This window comes from Chiroxiphia lanceolata, chromosome 21, assembly GCF_009829145.1.
Source record: "Chiroxiphia lanceolata isolate bChiLan1 chromosome 21, bChiLan1.pri, whole genome shotgun sequence".
Lineage (NCBI taxonomy): Eukaryota > Metazoa > Chordata > Aves > Passeriformes > Pipridae > Chiroxiphia > Chiroxiphia lanceolata.
The window spans coordinates 8,778,050-8,792,359 of record NC_045657.1 but is presented as its reverse complement, the minus strand read 5'-3'; positions in this window follow the sequence as shown (position 1 = coordinate 8,792,359).

The following is a 14,310-nucleotide window of genomic DNA, read 5'->3' as shown; positions in this document are numbered from 1 at the left end:
CCAAAATACATATGTACATATAATTCTTCTAGCCAAGGACTCCAATTAATTAGATGAGATAATGTTATTAATAATCATTTCAATAGCACCATTGTAGTGCCAAGTTGTCTCATATCCCAGATACTGTGCAAAGTGAAACAATCCCTGGCTGTGTAACCAAATTCCTGCTATTTCCTGAGCTAACTTTCTCCAGCTTTGCTTAACAGGGAGAAGTGAGAAACAAAACGATTTTCTGACACATAATTCTGTTTATTGGCTTGGGATGGGTCCAGTTATCACTGCATAAAAGTTTATATGCCACATAACTTGCTTTATCTGAGGTTTTAGAGGGAGATGTTTCGATGCCTTTTGAGACATGACTGCAATGACAACAATTTATTGGCTGGAGAGCAACCAGGCAGGAAGGGACCTGGGGGCTCTGACTGACAGCAGCTGAACATGAGCCAGAATGTTCCCAGGTGGCCAAGAGGGCCAATGGATCCTGGCCTGGATCAGGAACAGTGTGGCAGCAGGAGCAGGGAGGGGATTCTGCCCCTGTGCTGGGCACTGGGGAGGCCACCCCTGGAGTGCTGTGCCCAGCTCTGGCCCCTCAGCTCAGGAAGGACATGGAGGGGCTGGAGCAGGGCCAGAGAAGGGCAACGAGGCTGGGGAAGGGTCTGGAGCACAAGTGCTGGGAGGAGAGGCTGAGGGAGCTGGGGAGGCTCAGCCTGGACAGGAGGAGGCTCAGGGGAGACCTTCTCACTCTCTGCAACTCCCTGACAGGAGGGGGGAGCCGGGGGGGGTCGGGCTCTGCTGCCAGGAACCAGCAGCAGGACAAGAGGGCACAGCCTTGAGCTGCCCCAGGGCAGGTTTAGGTTGGCCATGGGGCAGAAGTTGTTTGCAGAGAGAGGGATCAGCCCTTGGAATGGGCTGCCCAGGGAGGGGGTGGAGTGCCCGTCCCTGGAGGTGTTTGAGCAGAGCCTGGATGTGGCATCAGTGCCATGGTCTGGGTGACAAGGTGGGGTTGGGTCACAGGTTGGACTCGATGACCTCGGAGGTCTTTTCCAACACACAGATTCTGTGATTCTGTGGTTTTGTAATTGCTCCACATCAGAAGGGACATGACCACGTGCCACTGAGAGAGGACAAGGATGAGAGTGAGGCAATAGAGGCCAGCAGAGGAGGCAGCACAGTGGAACCTCACAAACGTCACTGTTTCATTTTTCTAATTCTGAAATGATGACCATGAGCAGAGCTGGAGAAAGCAGAAGGAAGACTAAAGCAACTGCTGCGAGTCACCAGAGACATGGGTTTGTGGAGCTCTGCCTGCAGAGCTGGCAGACCTGCAGGGACCCCTGGGTACAAGCAGAGGACATCCAGAGGCCAGGAGAGGTGTCTCTGCCTTGGGGAGTGTGTGTTGGGCAGAGCTGCTGGAGAGACAGGGGGTACCTCACCCTCCTTTTGACCTCTCTGAGTCAGGGCAGATGTTCACCTCATGGACACTGAGCACACCCAGCCTTCCCCAGGGATGGTGCAGGCCCAGGGACCCAGGAGGCTTCCCTGGCTCTGTGGTGTCAATTGACTCCCTGCCATAAAAACCCACATACCATGGCTGGCAGTGCCCAGGAACATGAGAGTGGGGACTGCAAGAATCACAGGAATGTGTGGGAATGGGTTGTCCCAACATCACAGTGTAGCTGTAGAGAGGAGCATTCTCTGGGGCAGGGGAAGCCCAGTCCTCCCCAGAGTGCTTCCAGATCTGTGCTTGCCCTCAGATCAAGTTCCCTGAAGCAGAAAAGGAAGTGTGGAAGAGGCTGGGTCAGACAAGACAGAAAAAAAACATGTTTCCAGTATTAAAATATCCTTCTGCTTTTTCCCCTCTCCCTTCCAGTGGGCGCAGTGGGAGGACGTGCTGAGCTGTGTCTCTGCTCGGGATGGATCTGCCCCCAAGGGCTGTGCCAAGTCATTCATTTGACTACGTCCAGCTTTTCTTTTCTAAAAGTTTTTCTCCCAGAAAACCAGCCTTCCCTTCCTGCCAGAAGCAGCCTGACTGTTTACTGGCTTGGCCCAAGTCCCGGAGTCACTCAGCTCCCTGGCAAGGTCCCACTGATTTTGCAATGTCTGGTAGTGCCTGGTCAAATGTTGTTTTTCTGACTAAGGAGCCCGACATCTGCGTGTTTCAGAAGAAGCCCAAGAGTAGCAGAAAGCGTGTGCAGGACCCCTTGACATTCACAGTGCAGATTTAGGCACGAAGGAAAAAAATTATGATGGGAAACCCCCCCAGACCTCAAGGCCTTGCACTGACGTTAATGAAAAGAGTAACGTAAACCAGTGACCAGTGGGCTGCTGGTTATTCCTCTACGTGTTTGATTAAAGTGAAGATTCTTCTTTATTTAACATTTCAAGCCCCTTAAAAAGGGGAGAAGCTGTCTCAGGGCACCGTGGCTGTGGTGGAAGGCAGCAGGAGTTGGAGACTGCACCTCACAGGCATGTCTGAACACATGGGAGATGGGGACGAGAAGGCTCAGCCCCGTTGGGACGTCACTGTGGGGTTACATAAGTTGTTTTGTTTGACCCCGAGCCAGAAGGGAGGCGTAAAAGGGCAGCATGGAAAATACAAGGCAAATTGGTTTAGCTCCTGGGTCCGTGGTCTTCACCCTGGAGCTTCTCACCCCCCTTCTTGGAACTCCTCGCTGAGTTTCAGAGGAAGGTGGCAAAGATGGTATCACTCACTGCCTGTTCTATCATGGAATAGAGCCCCAAAAGAAGTGATCATATTTAATTAACCTGTTATTAGACTGGATAGCACTTGCTGGCTCTTGTCTCATGAGACACACTCAGCCTCAAGTCACTTTTGGCTTTTTGCTGGGTAGTACCTGGGAACATCGAATGTTTCCACAAGGTTTTCACTGCCTGTGATCAAACACATCTCCCACTTGCACAAGGTTTGCTCATAGGCCCCTTTCCAGCAGTGGGATGATCAGAAATTCTGGACTGATTCACAGTGCATGGTGTGCAAGTTGCCACCAAAGCCCTGCTGTTGAACTGTGGTGGGTCCCAACAGCCTCAATACCTGATGAAATGTCTGTAAAATCACTGCCTGGAGTGATTTCCTCCCATTCCCCACCAAAATGATTTGCTGGATGAATCAGAGCCTGGTGGGGGTTTTTTGTTGGCTGATCTGGAAACCTTCAGGGTCTCTTTTAGAGCTTTAGAACTTATTTGCCACTTAATCTTGCAGCTCTGTTTGTCTCTCTGCACCTCTTTGCTGGGCCAGGGAGCTGCAAGTTCATTCCTTGAGCCACAACAGCGGTGGGAGAAATGCCAGTGGTCCCAAAGAAATTCTCTGGGTGGTGGCATCGACCTCATCAGGGAATGTTAGGTACAATTCCAGGGGTTTTCCCTGCCTCCCCGTGGCCTTGGTGTGTCCAGGCCTGGCTGTTATGAAAATCAGGCACTAGGAGTTCATTAGTGCCTGGTCCAAACAAGCAAATGACTTGCTGGGTTTGTGTTTGCTCTCCTAGACCAGAGCCTCAGGACTCTGTGACAGAGGGTGCAAGTCACAATGGTCCTTTATCTTATTAACTGTGCTTCATATCTGGCAGCTGTGAAGAGAGAGGAGCTTGTCCATTCTCATCACAAAAAGGAAAGTAATGAGAGCAATGCACATGAATAAATGCACAAATGTCATCTGCAAGGTGCAGGGTAGTTCCAGGGGGAGTTGATGAGAGTTCATGATTGCTTAAGACTTGTGATTAATTTTTCTTAATGTTTTCTAGAAAATAATTACAAGAGGGTTTAAAAGACTTTCCATTATATGAGGCAAATAATTATTTTCCAGCATAAGGTTAGATATTTTTTTTGAACATTTCTTCTATCTCATTATATTGAGCCCTAAGTTCTAATACCCCACATGTCAAGATCAAAGTATTTGAAGTAAACTGAAATACTCTGGAAATCAGAAATCATGATTAAATAGCAACACTTTGAACAGAGGGGTGCACTGAAATTTCACTTTCAGTTTAGGAATAGAAAACATGAACAGAATTAAACTTCTTCCTTTACCAAACCTTTCCTGTGGTTGAAATACATAATCTGTGTGTGGTGTGCAGCTGGAATGTCTCCAAACTCTGTCAAATTTAAGCTGCCACTCTGGATTGGTTCTGCTTTTATAACATTTGGATCCTGACCAATGATCCTCTGGGAATTGCCTTGGATTACTTTAGTCCCAGGGGCTGTGCCCCATGGGGGTGGTTCATGCTTTAATTAATTTGTCAGGAGAGGGGGCAGAGGGGGCACCTACCCATCCAAATCCGTGCCAACACAGGCAGGGGATGCCTGGAACAGTGCAAAGGCATTCCAGATACTCCAGCCAGCGAGCTGGATTTATCCAGGGATAAAAGGGAGGCTCAGATGCCTCTGGAGAAACACAGAGAGTATGGGGAACTCACAAGAGGAATGGAGATGTGTGTGGGAATGATTTCACTGGCATCACGGAGACAAGGTGGGATGGATCCTGTGACTGGAGCACTGCAGTGGAAGGTTTGAGGCTTTTTAGGGAGAGATGAGGAGGGGGTGTAGCCCTCTGTGTCCACGAGTGGCTGGAACTCTGCCTGGGGAAGGATGAGGAGCCAACTGAGAGCTTGTGGGTGAAGATGAAAGGGAGGGCAGGGACAGGGGGTGTCCCAGTGGGGGGCTGCTCCAGGCCATGACAAGGACAGTGGGATCCAGGCACCTCAGAGATGACACTGAACTGTGTGGAGCAGTCACAGCTGGAGGGAAGGGATGGATCCAGAGGGACTTGGAGAGACGGGAGAGGTGGGACCATGTGAACCTCAGGAAGTTCAACAAAGCCAAGGGCAAGGTCCTACACCTGGGTCAGGGCAATCCCAGACACAGGTTGGGTGGAAAGGGGATGGAGCAGCCCTGGGAGAAGGACTTGGAGTGATGGGTGATGAAAAGCTCCCCATGAGCTGGCAGTGTGGGCTCACAGCCCTGAGAGCCAACGGGATCCTGGGCTGCATCCAAAGGAGTGTGGCCAGCAGGTCCAGGGAGGGGATTCTCCCCCTCTGCTCTGCTCTTATGAGGCCCCACCTGGAGTCCCCTGCACAGCTCTGGGGTCCCCATCATAAGAAGGACATGGAACTGCTGGAGTAAGTCCAGAGGAGGCCACGAAGTTGATGGGAGGACTGGGGCACCTCCCCTATGGAGACAGGGTGGGAGAATTGGGGCTCTTCAGCCTGGAGAAGAGCAGGTTGTGTGGAGACCTCAGAGAGCACCTTCCAGTATCTGAAGGGGCTACAGGGAAGCCAGAGAGAGACTCTGCATCAGGAACTGGAGTGACAGGATGTGGAATTAGTACAAACTGAAAGACGGAAAATTTAGGTCAGATATTAGGAAGAAATTACTCCCTGTGAGGGTGGTGAGACACAGGAAGAGGTTGGCCAGGGAGCTTGTGGGTGCCCCATGCCCCATGGTGTTCAAGGCCAAATTGGGTAAGATCTTGAGCCACCTGATCTAGTGGGAGGTGTCCCTGCCCGTGGCAGGAGGTTTTGGGACTAGATGCTCTTTAAGGTCCCTTCCAACCCCCTATGACTTTGTGATTTGTGGTTTAAACACATAATCCAATATGTGAGGTACAGTTGAAATGTCTCCAAAGTATCTAAACCCTAAGCTGCCACACTGGATGGGCTCTGATTTCGTAGCATTTAGATCCTGATCAATGATCCTCTGGGAACAGCTTTGGATCCCTTTACTCCCAGGGGCTGTGTCTCCTGGGGGTGGTTCCTACATATGCAATAGTGAAAACTTGCCTTTTAAAGTCCTTGGGGCCTTCTCCAAATACATCTGGCATCGTTTGGAGTTTCTCTGTTGACATTATTCCTGCTCTTTTCAGCATCTGGCTGATGATGGAGAGCTGGAGTGGTTTATGTTTTATTGTGCCTCAGGAAAATAAACCTCAGACAGGAAATGGCAAATGTTTCTTTGGATGCTGGCTCATTTTGTGCAAGTGCTTTTGGGGAATGGTGGGGGTAAGGATACACCTCAGGCAGAGCTTGTGGAATTGGAGACAGCCTGAAATCGTTGCCCTTGACTTGCCAGAGCTCACAGAGGATCCTGAGTGCAGCTTTGCTGTCCCTTTGCTGTCCTGGGCTGGCAGTGCAGGGGCTCAGACAACCCAGAAACAAGCAGCAGGAGCCAGTGTGAGGTTTGGGAAGGAAAAGTGGCAGGAAAAACAGGTAGGAAAGCCCCTGCCTGCAGGTGAATCTGACCCCAGTGTCTGCCTTGCAGCAGCCCCACTGCTCCCAGAGTCATTCCTGCATGGTCCAGGCATGGGATTTGTCACACCCTGACCTTCCATGGATGTTGTACCACCAGCATCCAACTCTGAGTGTGTGCCCAGTGCCCAAGACAAACCCTGCCCTCAGGCTGGGGTGGGCACAGCCCTCCTGAGCCAGCGGGAGAGCTGGGAATGAACAGGAATGGCATCATTTTGAAGAGCTGCTCTCCAAATGTCAGCGTGTTCCTGAGCAAGCTGTGCATTCACTGCCTCAGACTCCTCGGAAAACCCCAGACAAAATCCATCCCGAGCTCTAGAAAGTTAATAGATCTTTTTTTTTTTTTTTTTCAACTTGCCAAACGATTTTCTTCTTTCTCTTCCTCCCACGAGAGTTTCTTCTGAGAAGAGGAAGCGGGCAGGGGTGTCCCAGTGCCCTTCCACTAAAAGGTTTCTGTCTGCCTGTGTTTTTGAGACAGAGAACCTTCCAGGGGCATGACCTTCCCCGTGGAGAAGGTGGCAGAAACTGCAGCTGGCCCGAAGAAAATCAGCTTTGGAGAGAAATGAACTCGAGGAAATGGAAAGAGGAAGCCCTGGCCAACACCTTGTGCTTCCTGCCCCTCTCCCTTGGGAAAGAAAACAGCAAAGAAAAGGCCTGGCACAAGTTTTCCAGGGAATTGTTTGATTTTGAGAGAGGAGAAAGAGCCTGATGTCAACAAGAGAGTGAGGCATGGCTGGAAAATAAGGGTGTGAAGGAGAGTGAGTGTTTGTAGCTGACTGGTGCTGTTCCAGGTGCTCCTCCAAGGGAATGTCCCACAGCGTTGGAAAGGATGGGGAGTTACAGAGTGATGGGTTTTCCAGAGGACTCCATCAACTATGGACTGTAAATACTGAGTCAGGGCAGGGTCAGGTTGGATGACAGGACAAGGTTCTTCCCCCAGAGGGTGGTTGGGCACTGACCAGGCTCCCCAGGGCAGTGGGCACAGCCCCAAGGCTGCCAGAGCTCCAGGAGGGTTTGGACAACGCTCTGAGGGACAGGGGGGGATTGTTGGGATGTCTGTGCAGGGCCAGGGGTTGGACTGGATGGTCCTTGTGGGTCCCTTCCCACTCAGGATATTCTGTGGCTCTAGGAAAATTCCTCCTGCGTGTGTGACAAGTTTTTGAAGCTCTCCAGGACTCTCTCCAGAGTTTCTCCCACCACCTTCAAAACCCCAAACCAAACAGTTTAAACCCATTTACCAGACCTCTGATACAGGGACGTGACATCCTGGTTCCCTTGGGTGAAATCAGTGATTTTTGGACCACCAGCCCTTCCAGCAGTGGAGCTCTACTGGTCCATCCCCAGCAGCAGCTCCCAGATTTGGGCTTCAGCACTGAGGTTCTTGCTCTGTGCTTTTGGGATTTTCAGGAATTAACAAGGAAGTATCACATCTGCAGCCAAGGAGAGGGACACCCTGAAGGGTGTTCTCATCCCCAATCACATCCTTGGGTTAACTATCAGGAATTTGAGCTGGGTGGTGACAGGGGATTGGGGCTGTCTGCTGGTAAAGGCTCTGCAGCCACGTCCTCCTTGTCCAAGGTCTTTTATGTTTGTGTCTTGGTCTTCCTGTGGTTTCAATCAGAAATTCCACCCATGGTCTTAGCAGCTCCTGTTGCTACATGTTTCAGTGAAACTGGTACTTTCCAGAAAAAAAACGAGAAAATAACGTGTCCTCGCTGAAAAATCCATTGCTTGCACTTTCTGGGACACTGGTTTTCCCTGTGGGGGGAAAGTTTTGGGAAAACAAACAAAACATTTATTTCGGTTTCTTTTCTGCGCTGCTCCCTTTTTTCCCTTAAAATAATCCATTTGTTTTGATTCTCTGGCGAGCAATCACCAACGAAGAATTGAGAAACAAATCTCTCTGGAGACTGTTCTTTCAGAAAAAATGAAAATAAATCAGGAATGATCCGAGTTTAGGTAGTCAGTAATACAGGTCCCCATCAAACAGGAACCCATATTTGACCTGAGTAGGCTCCAAATATTTTAGAATCCTGGAATATAAATAAATCTGTCGCTAGGGAGCTTCTAAAAACCATCAGGGGAAAAAGGTCCTTGCTGTTAGAAGCTGGAATTTTTGCTGATGGATGGGAGTGGAGTGTTATTTCCTGGATTAGGTGTGGTAGTGACTGTTGTTCAACACACTCATTTCGTCCTTTTTATAGGATTTGGGATGAATGGTAAAAATAGACAATGTCTAAGGAACTTTGAAGATGTATGAAATCAGATTAGCTGATTTATCTCACCAGTTATGCAGGGGAGGGGATGACTTGGATGTTTTTCACCCTGAGTTTCCTTGTTTTCTCTTTTGTCCTTTAGTTTCCTCTCCATGTGGTTTAGCTCCAGATCCCTGGATTTTCCTTTGTTTTTGTGAATGGCTCAGAGAGGAGCAGGGGAGAAAATATGCAAATTTTAACAAAATCAGCTCGAGTGAGTCATTTCTGTTTGGGGCCACAATGAGGAAAGCCTAACAACGGTGTCTCAGCCTGATAAAGAAGGCATTAATTAACCCAGAGGAGTGATTTTTCCCCCTTCACATTTCTGAAGAATTGGTGTGTGGTTACTGCAGCTCAGGAGGTTGGAGTTACAAGATTTTAATGTGATATTTGAGAGCAATGGAGGTGTTGATACACACAGAGCATGTTCAGAATAATTGTAGCATCCCATGTCAGAGCTCCAGGTGATCTCTTGGTGGGATGGTCCTGCCCTTTTACCATGGGGGATACTCTTGGATTTGACTCAAACCAGCAAGTTTTGCTTTCTTCTGAAGTATTAAACTGGCTTCACTTCATCTTTTAAAAGGCCCAAGCTCTTAGCTGGCAGTGCTGCTAACGAAAGGCACCCTTGGCAATCACACCCCAGAGGATCTGCTGCAGTAAATCATATTCTTGCTTCATTAAAATGAATCTCAGACTTTGGTAAATTAAAAAACAAACAAACAAACAACCTTTTGAATTACACATGGTATGTACCTCGTGGGGCAGTTATTTATAGAGTTATCTTCTAATGTCTTTATCTTTTACAATGAGGGAGTTGCTTTGTCTGATCTCACCGAATTTAACACAAGAGGATTTGTAGGATGACTCATCTCTGTTGTGTTTTCTTATGCAAAACCACAGTTACTATAGTTTCCTTTTTAGTTTTATTTAATTTCTTTCTAAAAAATAAGCTTAAACTTTTTTTTTACCTTTGTCTTTTCAATTCCTCTTATCCTTTGTGTGACTTACGTCACATCTGAACACAATGTGTGTTGAAGTGCTTGTTGCTTATTGAGTATTACACCTGCTAATTTGAAATTATTTGGACCTTAAAACACACTTAATCTATATTGCAATGAAGGATTAGCACTGGTACAGGTTGCCAAGAGAAGCTGTGGCTGCCCCTGGATCCTTGGAAGTGTCCCAGGCCAGGTTGGAAGGGACTTGGAGCAACCTGGGCTAGTGGGAGGTGTCCCTGCCCATAGCAGGGGGGTGGAATGAGATGATCTTTAAGGTCCCTTCCCACCCAAACAATTCTGTGATTATTTTATCAAAGTTGAAGGAAAATATCAAGTGACTCATTAAAAATAGATAAAAGTGACTCATTAAAAGTCTTGGCACCAGACAAATGGATTTTACTGAGTTGTTTGTATAATGCTGTGACCCTGAGTTCTTTGGCACCTAAACTCTTGCACTATGACTGTTCCTGCTTAAAAATACTCCAGAATTTAAGTGGCTGGATATTTTTAGAGGCTTTTGGTCGCCATTAAGCACCTGCTTGAAGCAGGGTCTCCCCTGAAGTGTCCCTCTGAGTCACAGCTAACGTGGGGGCACTTTCCAGGACTGAATTCCAAAACCTTAACTAGCATTCAACTAAAGTTTAAACCATTATATCCTCATACAGTCATTTTGTTGTCATTGGAGAAAACAAAAAAACCTGCCAAGCACTGAGAGATCTCTCAACTTTCTGCAAACTTCTCTGAAATGAGTCATAGGATCACACGGAATCACAGGATCAGTTACATTGGAAAAGACCTCTGAGGCCATGGAGTCCAGCATGAACCTGTCCTATGAAGCTGTGGTTCATTTCCAGGGTCAGATCTGTCTCTCATCAGCACCCTAAAACATTGGGAACAGTGGTCCTTCCAGTTGTCTTTGCTTGGATGTCACCGACTCAAGACAAGCAGAGCCAGACCCAGCCTGGTGCTCCAGGAGCTGCTGCTCAGCCTCATCCCACTGCTGATGCTCTGAACTGGGGAGCAGGAGACCAGCAACCAACCTGCAAGGCATGTTTCAGCTCACAGAATACTTGAACCAGCCCAAATTTCATGAGCACTTCCCTCTCCTCAGGACCTTGGTCGGGAAAGGCCAACCAGAGCCGTGCAAACGTGTTCCTTGTACTCCTGGGAGGGTGGGGAGGCCCTGGCACAGGTTGCCCAGAGAAGCTGGGGCTGTCCCTGGATCCCTGGAAGTGTCCCAGGTCAGGTTGGACAGGGCTTGGAGCAACCTGGGCTAGTGGAAGATGCCCAGCCCATGGCAGGGGGTGAGACTGGATGGGTTTTAAGGTCCCTTCCAACCCAAACCCTTCCATGATTCTGCTGCAGATCTACAGGACAATTCCCTCTGCCCAAGCAGGTTTTCCAAAGGTCCCTGTGGTCCAGCACCATCCCCTAAGGAACAGGTTCATGTTTTTTAGGCTGTAGGATCAGTCAGTGCCCATACTCACCTGGAGATGTGCCCTGTGATCTGTGTGGAGATGATTAAAGACACTTTCACCACCGTGCTGAGAATCAGGTGTGTTTATTCAGGAAAACACCCAGATTTAAACTGCAATAATTAACACAGAAAGATTTCATTGTACATGACAGAATTATCTGGACACTTCATATGTGTTTATTGCCAAAGCCCCCAGTGAACTGTCTCACAACACAGTTGGGTTTATACATGAAAAATATACCCTTTAAATATAAAGGCTCTTCTATACTTGACACAGTTCTGCCTGCCAGAGGCAAAAGTCCTGCTCTTCCACCACTGTCAAGCTTGAGGAGCTTGGTTGAAGCCCCTGGAGTTACATTCATATAAAGTATTTAAAAATTGCATAAAATCATTTTTAAGCGTTAAACTTGTTATTGCTCTAAAGCATGAGACGTATAAATTACTGGTTTCAGATTATTCCATATGCCAATATTAGAGTCACAGAATCCCACAGGATGGTTTGGGTTGGAAGGGACCTTAAAGACCATCTCATTTCACCCCTCTGCCACAGGCAGGGACACCTTCAACTAGCCCAGGTTGCTCCAAGCCTCATCCAACTACATTCACCCACATCCTTGGAGTCAGAGCTTGCCTAGAGATCATTTAACTGTTCAAATAGGTGTGGATTTTCTCCCCAACTCTTTGCACTTTGCTTTCCTTCCTTTTTTCCCCTTCATGTTTTATTTCCTTTTCCCACCCGCTTCCACGCAAAAACAGAGCTGCAAAAATAGAAGCAAAGAGAGGAAGAAACAGAATGACAGAAAAACAAGGAAACTGAAAATATGGAAACTGAAGGAAAGAAAAAAAGTCGAATATTTACTAAACAGTTTTAGATGAGAAAACATTCGCTTCAAAAGTGACTTCAAGTACTGAATTGGTGCTTAATTCCAAAACGTGGCTCTCCTTCTGTCAGGTCTGGACAAGGCCAAGGAGTAAGTGGGAGAAAAATTTGCCTAGGCTGGCAAATATTATTTTTTTGCGTCCATAAATCTTGTTCTTTTGTGTCCATAAATTTAACAACTTGCTCAGGGGTCTCTTGTGTTTTGTTTTATGAACATGTTCTCCTGGAGAGCTGTGGGCTTCCCCTGGGCCTCACACAGCCCCCAAGCACAGCCAGCACTCCCTGGGGAGCTGCAGAAACTGTCCATAAATTATTAGTAGAAATTGTCCATAAATTATCAGTCCCCATATTAAATGATCCTTTCTTTATCTCTTGAGTTGAATGAAGCTGTTGGGACCGAGGACCCAGTGACAGGATGGAGTAAAAGCTCCCAGAGCAGCTGAGTTTGTCTTTTCCAGGCAGCTATTTTGGGTGCTCTGACTCACCTGGAGGTTCCTGTTTCACATTGGCTATTAGAGGGAATTAGGGAGCCTAAATTTAGCTGCTGTTGACATGAAGGGAAGTGGTATGTTAATACTGCAGGATATGTCAGCTCAGGGAAAACTGATGACTTGGCTTCCTCCCCTTACAACAGAGCCAGTGGCTGCTGCCTGCAGGGATCCCAAGGAATTCCAGGGGGATGCTGAGAGAGGAGGGGCCAAAGGCTCTATCCCTGATGGAAAGGTCAGGTTTTGGGGTCTCACAACCACCACTCTCCTTGGAAACACCTGAATTTCAGACTGTCCTTCTTTGGGCTCTACCCTCCTCCACTCCAACTCTGCAAGCTCCTAAAAAAAAGAAATTGGGAATTTAAACCACTTCAGCTGAGCCCCCCTAGTTGGGGGGTGGTGAGTCCACGTGTGGCTGCCAAAAGTGCTCTTCCAAAACATTTTTCCAAGCCCTGCATCCTCACATTCCATCACACTGTCTCAAAACTGAGTCTAATATAGCTGTAAAAAGCCGAGGCTGGGAGAGGTTTTGAGGTCACCAAGTGCAGCTCCTGCTGCCACAAGTGTTGCTCACCGGAATTTGCATTTTTTTCAGTTATTCTCCCTTCAGCAGCTGCTTTTGCTTTGAGGTTTTCCCTTGCTGCTCCCACCAAACACAAGCTGTATCACTTCCAGTTTTTCAAGACCTGTGAGTAACTAAGGCCCAGTTGAAGGTCCCAAAAAGCAAAGGCTTCTTATTTATTTTGGGTTTTTTGGTTGGTCATTTGTGTTGAGTAGTCCCTTTCTTACTTTATCTTCAGAACAGGGTGCTTGAAAACAGCAGAGCTGCTTGAAGTTTTTTTATCTAATAAAATTATGAATAATAATATAAGTTTAAGAGCATGAGCAATTGGACTATCCAAAGGATTTTGCAGAATGCTGTTTTTTCTTCAGAGGACTCTGGGTGGATGAGAGGAGTGCAGAGTCAGGCAGTTGCCCTGCAGAAGGTCAATGCACTATTGATCCAAGAGGGATCTTTAAATAGGGATTGCTGTGCATTTTTAGGTAGCAGGGTTGTCCCCTGGAACCATAAGAGATTTCTCCCTAAGTGACTGTGATATTTTCCCCTCGGGCTGAAGAAAAGCAAAGAAACAAAACCAGGAGTGAATGTGAAAGTCCCTCAGTGAAAACGAATCTGTGTCAGATAAGCCATGGCCTAATTTTCAGATGTGAGCTTTGAGGAGTTTGGGTTGGGGCCAATTTCACGGGAGGTGCCATCCAGCCTTGTGAAATCTAATTGCAGTCCTGGTTTCAAAGCCTTCCCAGCTCTGTAATCTCTGATGTTGAACTCGATCTTGGTTTGCTGCCCCCGGGTGAGCTGGGCTGGAATTGTGTTCCATCAGCTCGGCCGCTGTTAAAGTCCCTATTAACGTTTTCTATAGCAATTAACAACAGCCAGAATTAAGCACGTTTTCCCTATCAACCGAGATTATAAATAACTCCTAAAAAATGCCCCTTAGCCAAGCAGATATCAGTTTAAAAGTGCAACTTTCTCAGTGCCTGGGAGGGGCCAAAAAACCTTGAGAGAGAGAGAGAGCAGAGCTGTGAGGTTGTTGTTGCTGCTCCCTGTGCCTGGTCGAGTTAGTGATGGAGCACAGGCACAGAAATTCCCACATTTGCTCATCTGAGGACAAGGGGAGGGATTTTTACAGTTTCTCCATGATTTCAGTGCTTTCAGTATCCCTCTTTTCTCTGGGCTGAGCCCCGTGATGGGGAACCAGAGCAGGGCTGGTTCCTCAGAAGATGCTCCTCAGCAGAGCGAGGACCTTCCTGCTGCACAGGGGGGACAGATCCCACAGGGAATTACTCCTGATATTGCTGAAGAGACACATCATTTTGGGAAGGATCAGCCTGGAGTTATTTTTTTTTTAATTTGTTAAAAATTACCTGCTTCAAAAAACTTAGGGGGGAAA